Source organism: Crocodylus porosus, unplaced genomic scaffold (genome assembly GCF_001723895.1).
Source record: "Crocodylus porosus isolate Cpor-Errol unplaced genomic scaffold, CroPor_comp1, whole genome shotgun sequence".
In the NCBI taxonomy this organism is placed as follows: domain Eukaryota; kingdom Metazoa; phylum Chordata; order Crocodylia; family Crocodylidae; genus Crocodylus; species Crocodylus porosus.
Window position 1 is genome coordinate 47,303,494 of NW_017728949.1, and position 23,265 is coordinate 47,326,758.

General features: G+C 43.4%; 1 protein-coding gene across 2 annotated transcripts in view; it reads right to left on the minus strand.

The window, feature by feature from the left end:
- The window catches only part of CSRNP3 (cysteine and serine rich nuclear protein 3), a 166,181-nt gene that overhangs the window by 121,640 nt on the left and 21,276 nt on the right, over positions 1-23,265 (minus strand). Inside the window, exon 2 of one of the 2 annotated variants that reach the window (XM_019553595.1) lies at positions 13,310-13,480. The gene's annotated coding sequence lies outside the window, so the exon portion shown is untranslated. Of the gene's footprint in view, positions 1-13,309; positions 13,482-23,265 lie in introns of those variants that run through there. The other variant, XM_019553594.1, reaches the window with a different exon arrangement.

Genomic DNA, 23,265 nt, shown 5'->3' on the forward strand with positions numbered 1-23,265 from the left:
GTTTGCAATATCTGATATTGGTGGGGACATTTTCTGTTTTTTATTGTTTTGCCAAAAAATTGTATTATTCTATTGAGGAACACCCCCCCCCCCCACATCCCTCTCAATTCATCTTTGGACCAGACTTCCTTTATAAGCTTCCTATCTGCTTCAATTATAAATTATTTTGGATGGTCACTTAATCTGCCTATATTTGTATAACCCATTTAGCAAACTGAAGTCCTGATCCTAAGCATGAATGCAATACAAATTATATAGTACAACAGGAATTAAAAAACTCCCATATTGAATTCAGATATTTACCAAACATAAAAAGAAAGAGAGAGAATACGGCTTTATGTAAAAAACAAAAAATGACCCCCTCCTCCCCGCACCTAAGAAAAACCAGCATCAGACCTAGGTATGGATTCCAAAAAAATGATATAAATTATATTCCATTTACAATAACAACAGGTTTGGATAACCAACCCATTTTTTAGGATAAGACCCAAAGAAGAGTGATTAACGTAAACCAGTACATAGCTGAGCCTAAACCATATAACATATAGTAGGTGTGCAAAACAAAAGAAAAATAGCAACAGGCAGTATGTGGATACACATTTTAAAGCAGGTATCAGCTTCTACAATGTGTCTGAACGAGTGTATTGATCTGTAAATTCTTATGCATGACATCTGTGTGCCTGCATGCTTGACCTCTCTGTTTTGGATTCCTTCCTTGAGAAGTTGAAGTCACAGGAGTGATTTTGAAACTTCATTTGCTTTGTAAGAGCATCTAAAGAAAAGAAACCAAATGAGGGTTCTAAAGGGCCACTGGGACTCCCTGCTCTCACAGTGGGAATAAAAGCTATTGGGTAGGAGAGAGTAGCCTTGAGAAAGAATGTACAAAGAAGCTTTTTCAAAGAAAAGCGTAGCTATTAAAGGTTTAAAACTGACAATAGAAAATCCATTCTTATCCTCAGGAGAATCCTAGGTGTCCCCACTAAAGTCAGTGTAATGAAGTCAGACCACCCCTTGCTCCCACTGTCTGTTCAGTTTTTTATACTGTGCCCAGACATATATATGAATATCATAATGGTACCTCTTCACTTCTGAGAATGAGGCCACCTATTGAGGATCCTGAATATGGATTCAAGTGTCTATCTTCAGGCATTGAAGTTGAAATGTTTGGCCATAAAAGGTATGCCCAGGATCTTAATGGAAATCTTAACTGTAATAAAACTCATGTGTCCTGACTCCAAGGCCTGTGCCTTATCCACAAAACCATCTTTCCTCTACCTAAAGCCACAATGAAAAACACATGTAAAGTCCATTAGAAACAGAACCCCTCTGGATAGTTAGAGGCTCTGGTACATTTACTTGTATTGGATAGTCTAGAACAGGGCTGTTCAATTTCCAGGCAGCCAAGGGGCTGTATGCCAGGTGGACAACAGATCTGGGGGACATTTACAGCATGAGTGAGCATCCCAGCTGCCCCCATAGTGCCCCATCCAACTATTTGCACAGTGCAGCTCCTCACACCCAAACTCCTGTGCTTTGTGAATAGTCCATCACACCCCTGCAGCTATGCTCCTCCTGCATGTCATGTGTGGCTGAGGGAAGGAAGCTGAGCTGCCTGTGCTGTGGGGAAGGGGAAAAAGTTGGACTGTTCATACTGTGTACCCCCACTTTCTCCCCAGCCACACATGCAGCACCTGCGTCCCCATCCAGGCTACTCAATCCACTGGAAGTGTTGACAATCTGGCTCCCTTTTCTGCCATGCACAAAGCTTAGGCACTCCAATCTCCTCCCAGCTGCTGCAGTAGGAGCAACTTGGAAAAGGAGTAGTGGCACCTGGACAGGAGTCTGCAGGCTAACACTTTGGGAGTCACATGTGGTCCACGGGTTGCTAGTTGGACAGCCCTGATCTGGAATCAGAAGACTCATTTTGTGCTTTGCAACAATACATATGCCCCTAGAGCACAGTGTTTGCAAGGCAAGGGGATACACATATTCATTCCACATGCAAATTTCTTGTAGAATTTTGGAATAGCTTTCACACATGTATACTGAATAATTTTCAAACATATTCTCCATTATTATAATTATTATTTAATATGTAGCAGCACTAGAAGTTACATGCCTTGCCATGACAAGCTCACGGCTAAAAAAAGAATGTTTTTCATCCTCCCAATCTCCGACATCTTATGTAGTATTCTGCTTCTGAATTTACTTTTTATTCTGTGTTGCAGATCAAGGACAGGATTCTGCCATCAGGCATATCTACTGGCAAATGTCCCCATTGTCCACACAAGAGTAGGTCAGCAAGTCTTATTTCACACCCTTCCCTGCTTTCTGTTCTGATCTAGAGACTGTAGATTTGCCTGCCAGAGAGGTTTCCAGATTTACAGTCCCAGAGCTGGAGCTGGATTTATGAATGTATTCTTAATTCAAGGTGCTATCCTTTAGCTAATAAATATAGACCAAAGAGTGTGGTACCATGGGATCTCAGTCACTATTTCTGAGCAATCATATTTATCATGCTTAGAGTAGACAAAAGGTCATTTGACTTCTTTACTGCATTTTCTCAGATCATGTTTGCCAAAAGATTATGCTGTGAAATGAAGAAGTAGGGGATGCATTATGAAACATATGATGTGCACATCAATATAGCAAAAGAAAATGAACCACTCTCACTGAATGAAGAATCTGCATAACATGGAGCATTTATTTTCTTTGCTCTAAGCAAGCTGGTCAGTTCTTATTTAGTGCCTTTGGCCATCCCCCACCCTTAACCCTCCCCCACTCAACTTCATCTGCTTCCACCTTCTTCAGGCTTTACTAAGTGAGATCTGCCATTGCCACCCTTTTTCTCTCACTATTATTGTTTGCTAAGCTCCTCCAGCCACCATGGGATCAGGCAGTCTGCCCTCTTCTTTTTTCTCATGTATGTCACATCAATACACTCAACAAACTATCTCCTTATTGCTCCCTTTGCTAATTTCTCTGGGACCTAATGCTGCTACTGAAATTTCTCCCACACACTCTTTTTCCTTGCCCCCCAAAATCTCACCTTTTTGCCCAGAGGCATAACAAAGCAGCTCTGCACCTGAGGCAGCCATGTGGTGCCTGGGGTTGTGCTGGAATTAATTTTTATACAGAGATTCTACAATTGCAATAATGATTAATGAAAAGTGCCGTAGTATGCCTTCTCTATTCCTGTAATGGAATAACATTTCATGTTTCAAAAAATGTTTTATACCTCTTAGCAATACATTATTATTCTTTGCAGATCAAAAATCATGGTTGTCATAGAAACTGCAAAAAGTGGAGAGTCAGCCATGACATAGCAATGGTATAATGGAAAATGTCTGTTGGGAAATCATTTGCTGGCCCAGGTTTTCTTTTTGAAATGCTTGGGTGAATTTAACCAGAAGGTCAAATAGTTTCTAAAATTTAAAACACCACTGTATCATATGCTAAACAGTATCTGATATTGTAATCTTATAGTTACAGTCTGGAAGGTAGGTAGCATTACCTGCCTTAGAGGTGGACTATATGAAGCACAGAAAGGCTAATTCCAAAATGTCCAAAACTGCCTTCTGATTTTTGGGGTTATTGATTTTTGCAAGGCCATCTTGAGACAGCTTGGGCTGATTTTTGAGGGTGCCTTGTCCTCACAACTCTCAAGGTTGCCTGCATGTTTATACCAAACAGAAACATCCAAAAGGAGAGTTCACTTTTGAAAATTTTGAAAATGCCCACTGATCTGTTGAGTTTTATCTGAGACCAGAGAAATCTGCATGGATGTTTTATTCTTCTATACGGACTTCTAACACCAGGCTGGAACAGCTCCAACCCAGGACTGGTATTCATTTATATGCAGTTGCCTTTCAAAACATTTTGGAAGCAGGAGGAGAAATGAGGGTCTGAAGAGTGTGCTTATCTCGTTGCTTCAGATGTCTTTCCTAACTGTAGAGTCTAACTTTCAGACAATTCCTTAAGATGGACTTGTACATGCTAGAGGAGAAGGAGAGGTGAATGGCCACAGCGTTTTATTCCTACCCTTATTCTGCTTAGAATTTGGAGCTTTAATTATTATGACATAACCTCCTTCCCTGGTTTAACTAGTCAAATATTATATCCGATAAGTGCACAATTGCCAAAAGTGTTTGAAATGTCTGAGATCACTAGCACTGATTCACTACTGAAATGGTTAAACGTCTGTCTGTCAACTAAGAATTAACATAAACTGGGTTCCAGTTACCAAGTCTAGCTTGGTAAATTCTTTTATTTTCTGTATATATCTTTGGCAATATCGTACAGTCAAGGATGCTTGTCTTCCATGGTTGTCTTATCTGTGGGTCCAAAGATGGCTGATGAGGTCTACATGGGATTGACAGATTTTGTTGCACCTTGGCTATATGTTTCTGTGCAGGGTGGGTGGCTCTGTATAGGTGCTTAGATTGCTGGAAAGCATTAAATTGCTTGACTTGCAATGAATTTTCAAGTCACTGGGTAATTACAAGGGCATTTGCTTTGGGTACTATGATTTTGTGATCTCTGGCAACAGTACGTGTTGGAATCTAAGCACAAGTCTTCAAATTGTTTTACATCTGAAACATTAGTAGCATTTTAATATATATCTATTGCATTTTCTTCATGAAGAGATAATGGACACTGTCAAGGAAATGAAAAATAGTTTGGAGGTTTGTTTGAGGGTTTTTGGGTGAGAATCTGGAAAATTTGAAAAAAAATTTTTTTGAATATATTGTATAATAAATCTTTCTAGCTTGAATAATCTTTTCATGACCTCAGTGTTCTTTCTTCATGCATTCTCTGGACAGCTAGAGATGGCAAACTGTTTATCTAGTAGTGGAGAGGTGGTTAGCTATGTTAGTCTCAAGTCAGACAGAAGGCAGAGCAGGTTGCCACTTTAGGGTCCATACAAACATCACACTGGGCACATCTACACATGCAAGCAATGCTTATTGCTCCAGAGTTTTTCCCCCGGGCATGCAATTTGAATATGTGCCCAGGAGGAAATAACTCCAGGGTATATTGCTCTGAAGTTTATTTGTGAGCAACACATTGAACCTGGTCAGAACAGCCTCGGCTGGCAGCAACCCAGGGCTGCTCTGACTTGGCTCAATGTGCTGTGGAGGGGCTGGCTGGAGCATGAGGGTGCTTAAGCATGGGGCTAGCTGGCAGGCAGCCCCCCATACTGAAGTAACCTTGTGCCCCAGCCAGCCTGCCAACATCTACACATGTGTTGCTGCATGCAAAAAAACTCTGGAGCAGGCTAGTACTTGTATTTCCTTAATAGGGCTACATGTGTAGATGTGGAGATGTTTACTGCAGAGCTAATTAGGCAGCTCTGTAGTAAATGTTTTGTGTAGATGCCCCCACTGAGAAGTTCAGGAGATTAGTTTGGGTTAAAAAGGGCCGCCCAGTCTAACCCAGTGATTAATAGATAGCTGCCAGGAGCCCGATCTAAGAATTTCTCTGATCTAACCAAACCCCCATTGCTGCCCCAACCCCCTATCCTTCACCTTGATCCCCCCGATCCCACAAACTGCTCCAGGGGGGTGGGGGCAAGGGGGTAAGAGGTTGGCAGGATTGTGGGGCTAGCAGCTCCTCAGGGAGGTTAGTGGGGTCTGGGCAGGTTCTGGCAGGATTGAGGGGCTCTCTCTCTCCACTGCCTGGGGGCTATTATTAGCCCCCCCTCCCCCTGACTCCCAATGCAACAATCCTCCCTGCAGACCAACATCCCCCTGATCCTGCCCCTACCCTCCCTCCACCCCAACTTACTTTGACTGGGCTTCCATCATCTGAAACAGCTTGTGGGCTCAGAAGGGGAGGGGGCTGGCAGCCTCAAGGGGGCTCTCTGGTCCATAGAGGGTATTGTCCATTTGGTTGGGGGGGGGACTTAGACAGCCTAGGTAGGGATCTAAATGTAAGCTCCCCAAGTGGAACTATGTTAGATCAGGTGGCCACTTTTTTCCTGATTTAACCTCCCAAATATCTGTACTCACCCTTAAAGACTAAATGGCTGAAAAAAGGCATGACTTTCATAAGAACAGCCTACTTTGTCAAATGCTATAAATGGACCCTGTCCTGCCTTCTTCCTGTTTATCCATTTTAATTCATAGGCTCTGCACTGGTGAACTGCTACCTACAAAGAATAATTTACTGACTAAAGGGAGCTCAGAACAAGAATGCTAAACCAATTAGTATCTGACTGAAAAGAAACATATTCTGGTATAATATGAATGAAACCTGTTTCAGTAATTGTCCCAATTAACGCGCTTTCACCAGACAGACTACAATAATTTCACTGTAGAAACAAGGGAACTAATAGTATTTGGGCAATAACGTTCCACTAATTACAGTTTTATAGAAAGGAATTATCTCAGCTTTCCCTAAAATGGCATACACTGTGAAGAGGAGGGAACTAGTCAAAAGTTCAAGTTTTTAAGTTTTGCATTTGCATTTACTTTTAAAAGTAAAGCACCGATTCTCTCAAACCACAGGCCTAATTCTGCACTACCTTGTATCTCAAGTAGTTATTCACAGCTGTAGAACTGACTGTGCAGTGAATGTAAAATGCTGCCATTTTGATTGTGAATTATGTTATTACCACTTTGACCAGGGACACATGGCTACGCAAACTGTAGGCAGAAAACCAGGTGCTTTATGCTCAAACTTTATTTTCTTCTGCTTCACACTTCACATGGCTTTCAGGGTAAGCAATATAAAAACAACAACACTTAAACTGGTTTACTTACTTCACTGATTTATAGTGCTTTTTGCTGTCAGGCACTTATCTCTTCCCCTTCCCCCAAATCCTCACACAGAAATTATCCTCACTGAAGAGCATTAAAGAATCACTGCCACGGCCTAGAGAAATATCAGCAAACAGGCTGCCACTTTGTCATGAATGAAACAAACAAAAGATAAAACCAAATCAAAAACAAAAAGCAAATGAAAGCTAAACAAAATATATGAATCTTTCTCTGTGTCTGATGTCTGTTCACTAGACGAAGGCTCTGGGAGACTGCCAAGCAGAACAAATTCCAGACTGTGAAGGCCCTGTCACCAGGCTGGTAGAGGTCAAGTTTGGGAGCCAATAGCAAAAGTCTCACAAGCAATCACAGTGGGGAATGAGCTTACGAGGTGGCCTCGTAAGTACTTAGGTCCCAAACCTTTTTAGTATTCATAATTCATCTTCCTAGCCCTTGAATTCAGCTAGGAGCAAGAAGAAAGATTTGAATTTTCAAAAGCACTCAGCACTGACCTGTCTCTGCTTCAGTTGAGGTCAGTGGTATGACTTTTATTAGAATCAAACCAAGTCACCCCATGTCTATACAGCCTCTCACCAAGCTTGGGACCAGTCCAAAAAAGACCCACCCACTCACTGCTGCTCCACTCATGCCTGAGCTTGACAATAAGGTGAAGTGGAGGGCTCAGCACTGTTCGGAGCATGAGGCTCAGTGGTGCCCTCAGAATCTTTGGGTCATGTTGCACATGACACTTAGTATGTCCTAAATACACTTAAAACGTGAGTGGCTGCATATTCAAACAGTAAAACATATGCTACTAAGTGAATTCATATTGTAGCAAACTTAGGGGATTTCAGGTGAGGAGCATCTCCAGATCATATTCAGAGATGCACTTTCAGCCTGCTCCACAAGATAACATGAGCAATGTGAGGTCCTTCAGCATTCCCACAGACCCCATCCTTCAGCTCCAAGGGCAGGTCTATCCACCCGGAGGGGAGCAGGGTGGTACTAGCCCTCATGGGGATTGTACCTGCTCCATGCAATACACTCACCAACCCCAGGTGGGTATGACCACCCCTCCTCAGTCTACCTGGCACTACCTTGAGGACCCATTGAAACCCTCAAGCTTCACTGAGGCCTGTTGCTTGTGCTCCAATGCAAACAGCAGTCATCTGTCTGGGCTTAGTAAACCACGTTGAACAAGAGAGTATACTACTTAGTGCCTGCAGAAGAGCTGTGAACTGGATTCTTATTGAGGTGCTCGACTTCATTGTGATATGGGGCAAAGAGAGAACTATCATCAACACAGCCAAGGGCACAAAGGGCAGCCAGCAAAACCAGGCAGTCTACAAGTGCATCGTTGCCCAGACTGTGGCACCAGTGGGACTGGCAGAAGATCAGCACTAAAAACAAGTGCATGAAGTCACAGTATGTCTTGTGTACTGTGAGAACCATGGTCTCCTTCTTTGAGGAGCTGTTGAGGATCCTCAAGGAGGAACACACTGTTGCCCTCTGCTACATCCACAAGCTCAGTGCAACATGATGATGATAAGGACAAAAATGACAGCACCAGCCACTGTAAAATTTCACCAAATCCAGGGGGAAGGGTAACTGATGGGGCTCTGGGGGTGACACATGGCTTAGGAGTGACTCAGGGCTCTGGGGATGGTGCATGGCTTGAGGAAGTGCCTAGATGTGGGGGTACGAATCAGTACAGATTGCCCCCTATCCCTGGAATTTACCAAAAGGGAGAGGGCATTGTGTTCTGCACAATGCAGAGGAAGTGTGACTTGGCAGCACACCTATGCTTGGACTATGGCAATTGTGCATAGGCATATGGCCCAGTTAAAGCTTCATGGGCTAGTTAAGGCACTCAGTTAGAATTAAACCTAGTTAAAAGCTCATTCATGTGTGCAAAGCTGTGAGTGGAAACCGGATCCACCTGCCCCACCCCCATACTGTCCTGCCTAGCAATGGCAGCTCACAACTCATCTTCTCACACTGCCCAGACATCCTGCACAAACTGGGGCACTTCAGTGGCCTGCCTGCCCCGCCTTGTCTACAGATATCAGTTATCCCCAGTTGAATTCCATGCTCCAGTCTCATCTAGGGGCAAACTTGGTGCAGCTCTGACCCACACAACTGTTGCCTAACCCCTGAGGCAGCTTTTTGGGGAACCAACACACAGAAACACACAATCAAAGGCTTTTATGTGGGTGTATCTGAGCGTGAGCAGAAAGGTGACTGAGGGGAGAAAGCCCAAAAAGGATGGGAGGTGTAGAATAGACAGTAGCCCCATGACACCCCAAAATGTCACCCTGACAGGCATTGTTGGTATGGCTAGTGGCAGTCCCATATGCTTCCCTGTGGGGGCCAAGCTCAGACAAGTCCCAGTGACAGGGAATGCTGTCATTATTCAGGTCCTGGCAAGGTAGTTGCTTTCATCACCCCAAGGACACCATGCACAGCTGTTTCAGATGGCAGCGAATGCTGTCATCTTTTGGGATTCCAGACCCTCTCATAGCTCAGGGTCACAGGAGCATCTGGGCAGAGCGCAGAACGGGGCATCACTCTTCAGTAGAGAGTTAGGGGTGGAGGACAGGGTAATCCTAGTTCGTGACAAGATTGATTGCTACTTTCACTAAGTAAGAGGTCTGGCAGAGCCATGAAGCTGTAACACAGGTGTAGGAAGGTTTTCAAAGTCTCATAGAATCACCACCTTTCCCAGAGAGCCATCACAATAAGCTGTTCCCTTCCATTTCTCTAGGACAAGTGCTGGCTTGAGAGCTTGAAGAAACAGCATGACGTATCTTGCAGGATCATCACCTGGGATACTCTTGCCAGGGAGATATCAGCCAGAGAAGTGTGTCCTGAGACAGGGATAGACAAGTTAGCATGGGCAGTGTACCTTCATAATGGCCAATCTCCATCCATCTCTGGGAACATCCAGGGAGGCAAGGGTAGGGGAGAAAGTGGATAGCTGAAAGTGTGCTTACCATCATGTGGTTCTGCTCTCATCGTGCTTGCCTATGGAAATGAGCAGGGAGAGCAAGGTGTGCCAGCTCTTCCTCAGAATATTTTAGAAGCTGGTAACTGTTTAAAGGTCTTCTCAGCTGTCAGTGCACTGCTGTCTGTGCACCTGTCATAGTATGTGTAGGAATTCAAAAATTGGCACAAATTATCAGTTATCTATGGAAACACACTCAAGGTCATTTTGACTTGATTCATTTCTCAGAGTTTTCTGTGGCCTGGGAATGCACAAGAGGTTCCAGCATGGATGCTATTCCAAGGACACAAAGGGGCATTACCACTCACAGGATGTCCTATAACTGAAAACATCAATGACACCAGAGAGATCAGATGCTGGAGGAGTATGTGGAGTCCTCCACACACCAAGATGATACTATTGACAGTTGGCTTGCTGCCTCCAGGTGCCAGCAGTATTAAACAGAGGGACTACTAAGAACTTTTCAGGAGACTTTTGTGGCTCAGGACTACCAATTCCTTGAACTTCTGCAGGGAGTGGTGAAGGGCTCAGAGAGGGTCTAGGAATTCACCTTCCAAGCCCGTGCATCTCTCTGGTCCATGTCCATCACAGAGTTGTGACAGTCCTTGATGGATAGTGTGGCTGCCATTGCAGAGTTCACATACTCTCCCTCACCCAACAAGAGGCAAAGGTACCAGCCTCACATAAGCTTGGGCTACCATTGAGACTGGGTGCCTCCTTCCTTGACTACAGACAGAGCAACTGAAGAACCAAAACTCCAGCTCCTGAAGCATGGCACTGCACATGGGACATCCTAAAGTTTTACTGCTACTACTTGCCATCCAAAGTTCCAAGCACAAGCTGCTTCCACCAGTCCAAGCTCACCAGTTGTGCCCATTAGTGACAAAGCAGCATCTGATACTGGGCCTGCAGTGCTGCAGCTGCTTGTGTAGCAGTGTGCTGTGCCTCCTGCAAGTGGATGAGCATGATGCCCATGGCAGCATCACAGTCCTGAAAGTAGCACCTGACCAGGACCAGGTGATCATGCCACCAAACACAGGGTGTTGATGGATTAAAGATTTGCTCAGTTCCACTAGTTGTCATCTCCAGGAAGCCCTTGGAGAACTGATCCCAACTGGAACAGTGAGTCAAAGAGGCCCTGTGCCAGGCCAAGAAGGGTTTGGAATCTGTGTCCTCAGGGAGACAGTTGGCCAATCAGCACTTTCCTCTAAGCTCAGCTGTTTTCAGCTGTTCTCAGGAAACTGGGAAAAAGTACCTCCAGAGATCACTTCCAGGATGTCTGTTCATCAGCCTTCTAGCAGCGCAGCCCAAGCTGTACATATTAGGGTTCATAGTAAAGATTATTATGCGCTTGCTCAGAACACTTTCTAACTTTTAATACTATACAACATGCCACAGATTTAATTCATACTAAGTATTAGGGCTGTGCGAAACACCATGATTTCATTGCAACGTCCATTTTACCATTTCACAGGGACAGTGTTTTGTTTCATCATTTCATTTTAAAGCACTGTCCTGTTTCGTTTCGTCGAAACCATTCCACTGTTTCAAGAAGTTTCAATGTTTCTCACATAAGCTATAATGGGGAATCATGAAAATGCCTAGAACTTTGTAATTTCATGCATGATTTGGATGAAAATTGCAGGGATGCTAGCCACTTCTGAGGTCATGAAATCTACCAAGTTTTAAGGGGATAGATGCAGAAGTTTCTGGGAAACTGCACCTCACACTCTTCAAAGCAAAACTCTTGACACTTGCTGGCAGCAGCAGCCTGCTCTCATCTGACATGCAGATCCGGGGGCTTGCACCCCTGGGAGGGCTGCCGGGATGTGCCAGACTCCTCCTGGTGGGTGTGAGCCCCTGGATCTGCATGCGGGATGAGAGGAGGCTCAGGCTGCTGCTGCTGCCACTGGGGACAGGCAGGTGGGCACAGTCCCAGGTGGGAGAAGCAGCCTCCTCTTATCCGGAGTGCAGATCCAGGGGTTTGCACCCCCAGGAGGGCTGCCAGGTTGTGCTGACTCCTCCTGGGGGTGCGAGCCCCCAGATCTGTATGCTGGATGAGAGGAGGCTCAGGCTGCCACCTGGGACTCGAGCTGGGTGCAGCCTGCTCCCATTGCCAGGGAAGATTGTTGCTGCCACTGGTCTCAGGTGACAGCGGCAGCCTCCTCTCATCTGGCGTACAGATCTGGGGGCTCACACCCCCGTGAGAGACTCCAGCACAGCCCTCCCAGAGGTGCGGGCCCCTGAATCTGCACTCCAGATGAGAGGAGGCTGCTGTTGCCAGCGCTGAAATTAAGTAAATCCGGCTTCAAAATTTGAAATGTTTTGAAACCTTTGAAACATTTTGAGTGCCCTTGTTTCAAAGCTGTTTTGAAGCCTTTTGTTTGGTTTTGATTTTGCTGTTTCGAGCTCAAAACACATTGAAACAGCTTCGAAATGAAACACCAGAGAAACTTCTCACAGCCCTATTAAGCGTCCCATGAGACAACGTCTGTTGTCTCTGTTGCAAGGACTCTCTAAGCTGTCTCCTCTGCCTAACTGGGTATGAGAAGAGCAGGAAAAAGTGGGCAGGGATTTTTTTTCTCAACAGTAGACCCAGGCTCAGAAGGGAGGCCTTATAGAGAATTTTTTGACAATCACTCTCCCTGGCCTCAGAATGTTTTTGATTATCCCACTCAAATACAGGGTGGCTTGAATGTAAATATCATTTATTCATTAGAGCTTGCCCTACTCAGATGTGAACAGCTAGCCTAGCTGGTTTGTCCAGCCATGCTTCAAGGGTAGCACTGCAGTAGCTTGCCCTTGAGATGAATAAGACATTGATGACTATTGCAAGATCCATATTCAAGAAACATGTTCAGACCTTCCTGGCAGCAACAAATGGATGCCTAGGAAGATCAATGCATTATTATTTTCACTTACTTTGCATGTCCGAAAGAAAGACTAAACACAACTACTGTGGTGCCTGCTTCATCTATTCATGCACAGGAGCCCTGCATGGACAATTTGCTCCTGGAAGGGAAGGTGTGGGAAGCTCCTGCCTCTCCTGAATTTACACTGGCTCACACAGCAGGATGCATGCCCCAAAAGGAGCAGCTGCACTCTCATAAGAGACCGTGCAGTTTGCAGTTACTTCTCTACTCTGATAGGGTCAAATCCAGAGGAAGCAGAGGAAATCCAGAGGAAGTTTACTTTTAAAGCAGTATATTTCAGGAATTGTTAATTTCTCTTCCCAAAGATTCTTCAATGTACAAGAAATACCCTCGGGGGCAAACTATGCTGCAGTCTTTCTAATAGCAGGTAATACAAGTATAAAATTTGAAATTTCTCAATCTCATTTTCTACATTTGTTGAATTTTGAACAAGTTATTCCTACTTGAGGACTAGGATAATTTTTTTTAAAACATCTTTCCTACTATAACAGAAAAACAGAAAAATACTCAAATAAACATTAATATCAGTCAAAATACATTAAAACATTTGAATCATTTTTGAGCCTTTATGAAAAGGAGCAATGTGCCTTACATAAAACTTAAGTACTTACGGGTAAAATGCTTAAAAGTGGATGGATTGACACTGTCGCCGCTGTCAGCACATTCACTGCTAGAAACTTCATCATCTGATTCCCTCACAGAGGAGCAGTGTGAGGAGCCATCAACTTGTTCAAATTTCCTCTTTAAAATTCCACTCATAGCTGCAACGCTGTCACATGTACCTGTAAAAGGAACAAGAGCAATGAAGCATTGAAGTGTTTGACCGCTGACCATGCAGGCAAGGTCTCCAAAGTCATTATTTATGGAGGATTTTATACACAAACTTGGCTGCTATCTCTAGTCAAATGACTGCTTACTGGGACTTTCAAACAATTGACCAGGAAATATTTAAAAAATTATAATTTCAGTGTATTAACTTTCTTATTTACATAATGACATACGATTGTATCATCTCCTAAAGAAAGGAGTTTAAACTCCAAATATATTCTATCAGCAGAGCCAAAGGTCTATAATTAGCCAGTTACACAGAAAAAAGATACAGTGACATTCTTAAAATATAATGGGACAAATTCAGAGCTGGTGTAAAGCAGATATATTATAAGAGAGTGGAATTTTACACTTTGACATTATGTTTGAATTCACATGATACTTAGAGATACTGAATCATGATATTGAGACATTTACTCCAAATTAGGCAAGAATTCTCATTAAGAAATGCAGGTTCAGAAAGAAATAGGTTTAAAACCTGTTCTGTACTCTCAAGTTGCTAATGTCTGCAATAAGATTTGAAGGCATTGAGCAAATTATAGAAGGCACAGACTACTTTACCAGATTGGGTCTTCACGTGTGGAATACTGGCTCATGTTTGCATTTTAATTTTTAAAGCAGCTTTTCGCTGTGGAACCTTAGTGCAACTCATTAAGGGAAACTATGGGCACATGTCCAAGATAATTTCAGACTAGTAAAGTATTCAAGGAATGAACCTACCCATAAGAATTTGGATTTTTACTTGCATTGCCCTATAAGCCCAACATTGAAAACATCCTTATCATCATGTTTGATCTTTACCAAACTCAAAAAAAAAAAAAATTAAAAATCACACAGGTGATTTTTATGCCCATTTGCAAAGGAGTCCATATGAAACATTAAAAAGGGGAGACTGAAAATATTTCATTTAACAGAATTGTATGACTGTTTTCAATATTTTAAAGGGAAAAATAATATATTTTCTATTCCTTTAATTTAAAATACACTTTCAGTGGAATTCTGCCTTATTGAAAATCAGTAGCTGATCATCTTATAACATGGACTAAAATTGACTCCCAAGAAATTTAATTGCAATGTTGCAGGCATCTTTACTGTCCTACTAAATTAAACAGTGGATAATGGGTGCATCTACACATGCCCCTACAGTGCTGTTGTTACTGTGCTGTGCCAGCAGCAAACGATTGCTTTTAGCTGCCACATCGCTGTGGCGACATGCTATAGCAACGGAGCAAGTCATTACAGCGACATAGCTATGGTGTCGCAGTTTGTGCTTGCCGTTGCCATGTCGCTGTAGCATGTTGCTACAGCAATAGCAACGTTGTTATAGCATGTCGCTATGCCACAGCATGTTGCTACAGCAATGTAGCATCTCGTGTAATTACGCCCAATCAGTTTTAAGTAACAGATAAAAAACAACTTCTTTAACATGTTCAAATATATAGCAGGAAATAAATTCCTCAATTTTCTGAGTGCCATTTATAAATATCTTGTGAGAGTTGCCAATTTCAGCTATTTTATAATACAGCCGTTTTCACACAGTAAAATTTATTCTGCTTTTGCAAGAATTTTAACCTGTATGGATTTGTCTAATTTGGGAAATTCTTTTTAGCAGAGATCTGGAATCAGTATGATATAATGCTAAAAGCAGAGATTACCCAATTTCCACAACGGACCTTACACATCATTTGAAGTTTTAATATTATGAACCATACACAGAAATGAACGTGCATCTGTTTTGTCATGGAGGATGCTCGGCTTCTTGGCTGTTTGTGAGAGGTCTGCTTTCCTAAAAAATAATTGCTCGTGGCAGGACACATGACCCAAATATGCCATACCCTGGTTGAAAACCCAGATTTAATCTCCTGTTTTTCTAGTCCCAAAGCCTGCCAGCAGAGACTGAAATGAAAGCATTACTTGCTTATTGTGGGGGATGGTGTATGGAGTACCTTGCATCAGTTTACAGTGACCTCTGCAGAAAATTTAAGAACAACACAGAGATTGGGGAAGCTTCACTCGTTAAAACAATCAGAAGTATAAAACAGATTAAAATGGGGATAGATATGGGGGCAGTTTGGGTCTTAAGAGGCATGTATAGGACCTACTTGTTTTTTTACTTCCTTCTAGCTGCCCAATGTCTCCCTTGCAAACCATCTTTTCTCACTGCCTCCTGCAGTGCTTGTAGCACTGAATTTGTGAAATCGCAATTATTTCCATGGCAACAGACTGCAATATCAAAACCAAAGGATTATAGCTTGACTGCAGGAGAGGGTAAAAAGGAGCAGCAGGAGTATGAGGAAAAAAAATGCTTTTATTCGAACATCTCCAGAAACAGATTGGTGAATGCTGAGAAGAGCTGCTAAAGAGTAAGGGATTTCCTGCATAACCTAGACTTGGGTCAAGCTAATACCCCAGATCTAAATACACCCAAATCTGGGAGATAGGAAAATTTAAAATAAAAGCCCAAATGGCCTCTATGAGAATAAGTTAGATCCAAACTATAGTTCTTACTACCCTGAAGCTGTAGGGTGTTAGAAAATGGGATCTATATTTGCATAGCCTGGAGCTATCTCAAACCAAATACCTGTTCATAAGACATGAGATTGAGAAATTTCTGTTTTTGTTTTTTAAAGTGACAGTTGTCCAGATTTTGTTTTAATTCTCTCTTTTTCTGGACAGGTTATTGGAGCGATCCTAGCAATATCTAGTGTTCTCAATGCTGCTTGATCCCCAGTTCATCTGGTTTAGAGCCTGATTATACTACAGGACGCATGGTGGTTGATACCCTCCTTGTGTTAGGGGATAATGTTCAGGGGTCCCTGTTGAGCTCATGTGATATTTCAGTGCACAGGGGTAGGTCACCCTAGAAGGTCTCCACTCCTTTCTTTCCAGGAGAACTTTGGGGGAAGTGTTGATAATTTGCCTTTTCATCTCTCTTACAGGGCTAGCTCAAGTTTCCATTTCATTACTTGTCCAATAAAACACGTATGCAGGTAGAAGGGACTTTATGTAGGTAAATAGGGAGGAAATAGGCATTGCAGGGTTTCTTGCACTCTGATGCAACTCAACTGCATAGTTCCATTTTATCTGACCCAGTGATTGTAACAGTTTTTTCCTATCACTGAACAAAAATGGGGCCTAATTGTGAGTTAGAGCTCAGGATGAGACTGAGGTGTTGTTGGCAGGGAGAAGAAACTGGGAGAACTTAGATATTTCAACATTATTGGTAGGATACATCTGGCATTTGTAATACAGCGTTACAAATTGGTATTTTTACACAACCATCTGATTTTGAATGGCCAAGTAGAAAACCAAAATATTTGGGGGGTTTGGGGCCTGAGCAGGAAATATTCTATTCTGAGCACCACCTAGAAAGCGTGGGTTCTAGATTTGAAGCATACCAGGTAGGGTAAAATAAAAATGATATCCACTACTCAGGAGTTCAGTGACTATTGTAACATATTAAATATTAGCTAAAATGATTTGTCTATATCAAGGACTACAAAGAAAATCCATTTGGAAAAACATTTGTATCAACTGCTGCCAAAAACTCTTCACACTCCAGAAAAATACATATCTGTACAACACACACTGTGCCCATATTATAGATATTATAGATATGCCATATTCTAGCACCTGAACAAGATCCACAGCTTTCTGTAGGAGGGAAATAATACACAGTGACACAGAACCTGATACTGTACATCAACAAAGGGTGACTGACAAACAACAAGTTCTGTCACTCTTAAGTGTGATATGCTCAGCAGAAGATAAGTAGCCAGCAGGGATAAGCAGCAAACACAATGCATTCAGCAATAAAGTCACAAAGATTCTAGCATCTGTACTACTAGCAGCATGTGACTTAGAGCCTGAACAGACCTTCAAGAACACCTGGTAAGAGAAACAGCACAAAAGAGTGATGGGCAAAACAATGGTCACATAGACAGAAAGCAAAAGCTATAGAAATGGAGCTCCTGTCAGATGACAAGGATCAAAAGGATGATCATTCAGAGCTACAAGTACTCTGCAGTGCTCTGATTATCAATAAGACACAAGTCAGTCATGACATGTGCCATGAGTAATAGAGATGTCGGTAATCACATCACTAGTGAATCACATCATAGTGAATTGTCCCACCCTTAGAGGTATCATAGCAACAAGTCCATCCTGAAGAAAAATGAGGTCTCTGCATCTCTGAACAGCATCCATTATGCAAAGGCAGCTGACATCAACCGGGGATCTGAAAACACTATGCAGCTTGTGGAAGATCAACTCATGGCACAGAAAGAGAAAATGAAATCAAAATACTGTGAGACCCAACCCCTCTGGACTCCCATTAAGACCTGCCAAACAACCCCTATTTCCACCAGCACCTGGTGGGGCAGCTGTGAGCTGTGACTAGAGACTGAATGCATCAAAGTGTTAGACGGGTGTAGGTTGTAGCCGTGTTGGTCTAAGGACATAGGCAGACAAGGTTCTTTGGGTTAACCCAGAAGCTTGCTAAGGAAACTTTTTTCCAACTATTTAAGTTGTCTTCAAAAGGAGGCTGGATAATCACCAAGCCGGGGTCGTTTGATCCCAGCATTCTTTCCTGCCCGTGGCAGGAGGTTGGACTTGATGGCCTGCTCAGGTCCCTTCTGACCCTACCAACTATGAAACTATGTTGACCTAATAAAAGACATCAGATTCACACAAAGAACCTTGTCTGTCAGCGTTAGGGCTGTTTTCATAGAACAGGGAGAGGAGAGGGGAAGGAGGAGTGACTCTGTACATGTTACCTTAGCCAAGGGCAAAGTTGACAATATGACACTTTTCCATAATTATTGGATAATCTTGATGCTGCTGGTTTCAGCCATAGCCTGCTGTCTCACACAGCTAAGTAACAAGCAGGCACTTGAGGCTTCTATGTTAGTTGATCTACACTATGCCACTCATCATTAAAGTACAACGACTGTGTCCCTCCTGCCACTACCACCATACTATTCACTACATTAACGTAGCACTAATACACAGCAGGGCTAAACAAGAAGACAGAGGCAGCAACATTAACTCAGGCAGCTTCATCCACATATTCATTGCTGTGAACGGTAGATCAAACTCCAATTGCTTGGCACAGATGGGGATTCTTAGAAGAACTGGCTACTTGCCACAACAGAAGGGAGTGAGCATCTCCTGTGGAGAGAAGAAAATGTTTTTCCCCCTTAATTTTCTCCTAGTCTGAGGAAACCAGTTCCTGCAAAGTGATCATTTAGCCAGTTCTCTAGCTGTATGATTACATGGAGCGGCAAAGCAAGAGTCTGCAGAATTCCATGGAAACAGGCTCAGCCCTTCCACAGTGCCGGATAATTGGCAGGCACCATGAATGTAAAGAATTCAGGGACAACATTTTAATGCATCATTTTGTCAAAATAAATATCTGCCTATTTTTATATGCACATATAAGTTGTATTTATTCAAATAATCATGTAACCAAGGCTGATCTGTATCTGGAATCCACAGCAAAATTGGATAAAACCCTGCCTGTAGTACTGACTCCATCTCACACTTAGAAAGCACAGTAATTCTGGCACACCGCAATAACCATCTCCTTGTAATATTTTTGTTTGGAATGCATGCATCTCTGAACAACAGTGTGAGGGCAAGAGAGAAGTCTGTGGCAAATAGGCATATGCTGTACCCATGTTCTTGTGTGGCACTTCCTGATCATTATTGTGTAATCTCTGGAAGCTGCAATGCAAGACTAACTCTAGAAAACAACTTTAAATTGCCAGTCTCTGGTATTTCTCTGGCACCTGGGGAAAGAAATTTAAAAAACACAATGATGTCAGATGTGCTGCATAGGGAGAAATAAAAAGATTTCTCCTATCTTCCATTCCAGATATTGCTTTGAAAGGTGATAAAAGATACCTAAGAGACCAAATAGACTGCAGCATGACAAGAAGAGTCAAACAAAGGCAAAAACTCAAATGAAACTTCATCCTAGTCATAATTTGAAAATAATTGACTATTTTGCAAACACTGTAGTTCATTGCTCATGCAATATGCCATATTTTCTCATATACAATGCACCTTGTTTTTGAAAGGCAGAATGAAGAAAAAGTCATTTTTCCAGAGTTATGGTTGCATAGAGCAGAGACATGGCCCAATCTTCATCTGACTCACACTTTATTTACTTCTTAACTAAGCTGAAACCCTAGCTGCTGCCATTATCATGGACACATGACGAAAATGTCACTTTTTGTGGCTTAATGGTGTCACACTGTACATGTGCAAGAGTTTTGGGGGTTTTAAATGAGTTTACATTGCTGTAACATAATCAGGATGTAGTTTAGTTTGTAATGTTGCAAATTGCAGTGGTGCAACTGTTAATTTGCCCCCTGGCATGGGAGAGGTGGACAGGCTCTGCAGAATAAAAGGATTGGGCCCTTTGGCACTTCTGTTTTCAGCAGGCTCCTGTGGCTAGCAGGATGCCTGTGGCCAGCTGGCTTGCTCCTGGGGCAGTGTGGGAACATGGCAGGAGGGTGGCTGGGTTTGCTGGTGGCCAGAGAAGGTGACAGGGATGGTACACAGGGTGCTGGAAGCCCAGAGGGCTTGGGGAATCATTGGATCAGACACCTCTGAGCTGAGGCAACACTTGGCCAGCTAGCAGCCCTCCTGGGCTTCCAACACCCTGTGCAACTTCTAAGGGAAGCGGTGCTGGCTCCTACCCTGGGGGTCTTTAAGAAGAGGCTTGATGCCTACCTGGCTGGACTTATTTGAGTCAAGTTTTTCTCCCACCCAGGTGGGGGGCCGGACTTGAAGATCTACAAGGTCCCTTCCAACCCGACTTCTATGATTCTATGATTCTATGCACTGCCAGCAAACCCAGCTGCCCTTCTGCTGCCTTCCTGTGCTGTACCAGGGGCAAGCCAGCCCATTCTTGGGTGGCCTCAGGCATTGCACCAGTCACAGGAGCCTGCTGAAGGCAAAAGCTGTGAGGGGCCTGATCCTTTTTTATTTTTTTTTAGCGGAGCCTGCCCACCTCTCCTGCAGCTGGGGGTGGGGGGAAAAGGTGGAGAGGGTAGGGGGGGGAGGCAGACTGACAGTGGGCTGAGTGGCCCCTGAGCTGTGGGGGGCCTGGTCCTTCCCTCCATGGTGATGGTGTCCCCCGGGGCTGCTAGCAGGCCAAGTGCTTTCCCCACTCAGGGTTAGGCCCAGGTGCTGCCTCCAAGCTGGGACAGCATCTGGCCTGCTAGCAGCCCATGTGAGCACCCCCAGAGGGTGCTGCTGCTGTGGAGGGAAGGACCAGGGCCCCCTGCAGCTCAGTGGCCACTTGGCCCACCAGCAGCTTGCCCCCCAGTCGTGGGCAGGCTCCAGCTCTGACAAAAAAAATAAAAGGATCAGGCCACTTGACATAACGTGGTAGAAAAATATAAAAGGGTTTCAATTAAAAATCTACCGAGTAGTATATAGGCTCACCGCCCTTCAATGCAAATGTGACAGGTGGGCGGGACAGGAAGTCCCACCCCCTTTCCCATTGTATGGTGTGACATCACCAGCCCTGCCCCCTGACTCCAGTCACATGATGCATGACATCACCACCCCCCGCCCTCTGACCCCAGTCACTTGGTATGTGACATCATCAACTCTGCCCCCAGCCCCAGTCATGTGGTGTGTTACATCAGCAACTCCGCCCCCACCTCCAGTCATGTGGTATGTGACACTAGCACCACACGGTCCCTGACATCAGAAGAACAGCCCATGCAGACCCCCAAAACCCAATCCCTCAAGCTGCAAGAACTGCCCTAGATCACGTGGTGTAGTTATGGCCTATTAGGTCCCAGACTGATCTAGCCCCCTGCCGGAGCACAGGTGTGTTCTATGGGGTGGCCGTGTGGTGGTGTGACCCCTCTAACAACCCGCCCCACCACCCCCAACCAATTGGCAGAGGTTTCAGAGGCCTCAGACCTCCCAAGAATGATGCTGAACCAATTGGAGTGAGTAGAGGGGGTGGGATTTGGGTGGCAACCCCACCAGCTCTATCTGCTTTCCCAAACGACCCCACTGTTTATCTGAGACCATGCTAAGGCAAGCAGGGGTGAATATGGATTCTTTCCCAATGCCTATAGGCCCACACACTACAACCCTAAGATGGCCTTATAGAAAGCATTACCGTAGAAATAGGTTTGAGGAGGAGACACGGCCCCTTGCCCAAAGACTCTTTGAGACATCTGACCCTGTTCAGGAAGATCCAATGAACAGGCAAATGGAGGAGGCCCAGACCCTCGAAGCAGATGTTGAGAATTTGGAAGAGGGTATCTTTGTGCCAAGGCCTGCATGCGAAGTAGAGGTCATCGCAGAGGAGAGACCGGTAAGAGATATGGAGCATGTTTGTGGGGGCACTTAGGTTTTCAGGGTATCGGTGTGGGTTCACTCCATGGCACGTGTGTGTTTGGAAGTAGCTAAGGACTGATTAAACAGCAGCTAACTAAGTTCTTTATTTGAACTCCTTTGCAGTTAGATGAAGCCTTTATAATGACTCTAGAAAACCTACTCACCAGTACACAAGAAGGAGGTGTATGCTTTTGCAGAGAACAAAGACCAGATGAGCCTGAAGAGTTCAGAGGACATCTAGGCATTGAATCAACACAAATTATTACATCACACGAACATAAAGTCTTTATGAAGTCTCTTGTTAACGTTTCCTTTTATGGCATAATGAAATACTGCTTGAGGAAGAGGCTTTTTGACCTATGCTGGGGGTGCACATTTGACCAGGGGGGTCAAGAAGCCCAAGAATGTCTTACTTGGTTAGATGAAGACATAAACCAAATAATTCAGGAACTTTGCCAGGAAATATGTATTGATATCATTTTCAATGCTGTTTTAATCATTGGGTTTGCCAGGAACATTCTCAGAATTACTGTGAAACATTTAATTCAGGTTAGAGAGCTTCTAAATACTGTGTATTCTGCAGAAGATCCTAATGCTGCCCTTCATGATTTGATCACTGAGGAAGATAAAACATTCAGACCCCATATTGAACGCTTAATTGGTACTAGAGATTATAAAAGCCTGCTTAAGAGAAGGGCTTAGCAAAAACTGTTTAAAATGGGGTGGGGGATTATATCTTTTGTTGATCTTGGTGGGAGGGTGGGGGATGTGAGGTTGTAAAGCACATCAACAGTTTTCTACAGCTAGTGTACATTAGCATTTGCTTTAGTGTCTTGGATCGCTAATCACATACATATAGGGTTTTTTGTAAACATAAAACCAATGAGACATAATGACCACTAGAAATGATAAAAAAAAAACCTTCTTAGGAGAAGGGGTAACAAAATAAACTAGTAAATATTGTAAAAGTTTTGATGGAAATAAAGACTGAATTTAAAAATGTATATTCTCACAGTTTGTGTGTGGTAGGGGAGTGGTGGGTGTTATAAAGATAAACCAGACCACAAAAAAAAATGACCATTGTGTTCAGAGCTCTTCTTGTTTTAAGACTAAAGGAGTTATCTTTTACCAAAAGGCCAGCTGTAAAGATAAGGCCAACAAGGCTTAATGGTCACAAGAAATGATAAAAAACACTTCTTAGAAGAAAGTTTAACAAAAGAAATCAGTAAATATTGTAAAAGTTTTTGATGGAAATAAAGACTGAATTTAAAAGTATATATTCTCACAGATTGTGTATGGTATGGAGTGGCAGGTGTGTATCATAAAGATAAACCAGATCAAAATAGATAAATAAATAAATAAAAGCTGA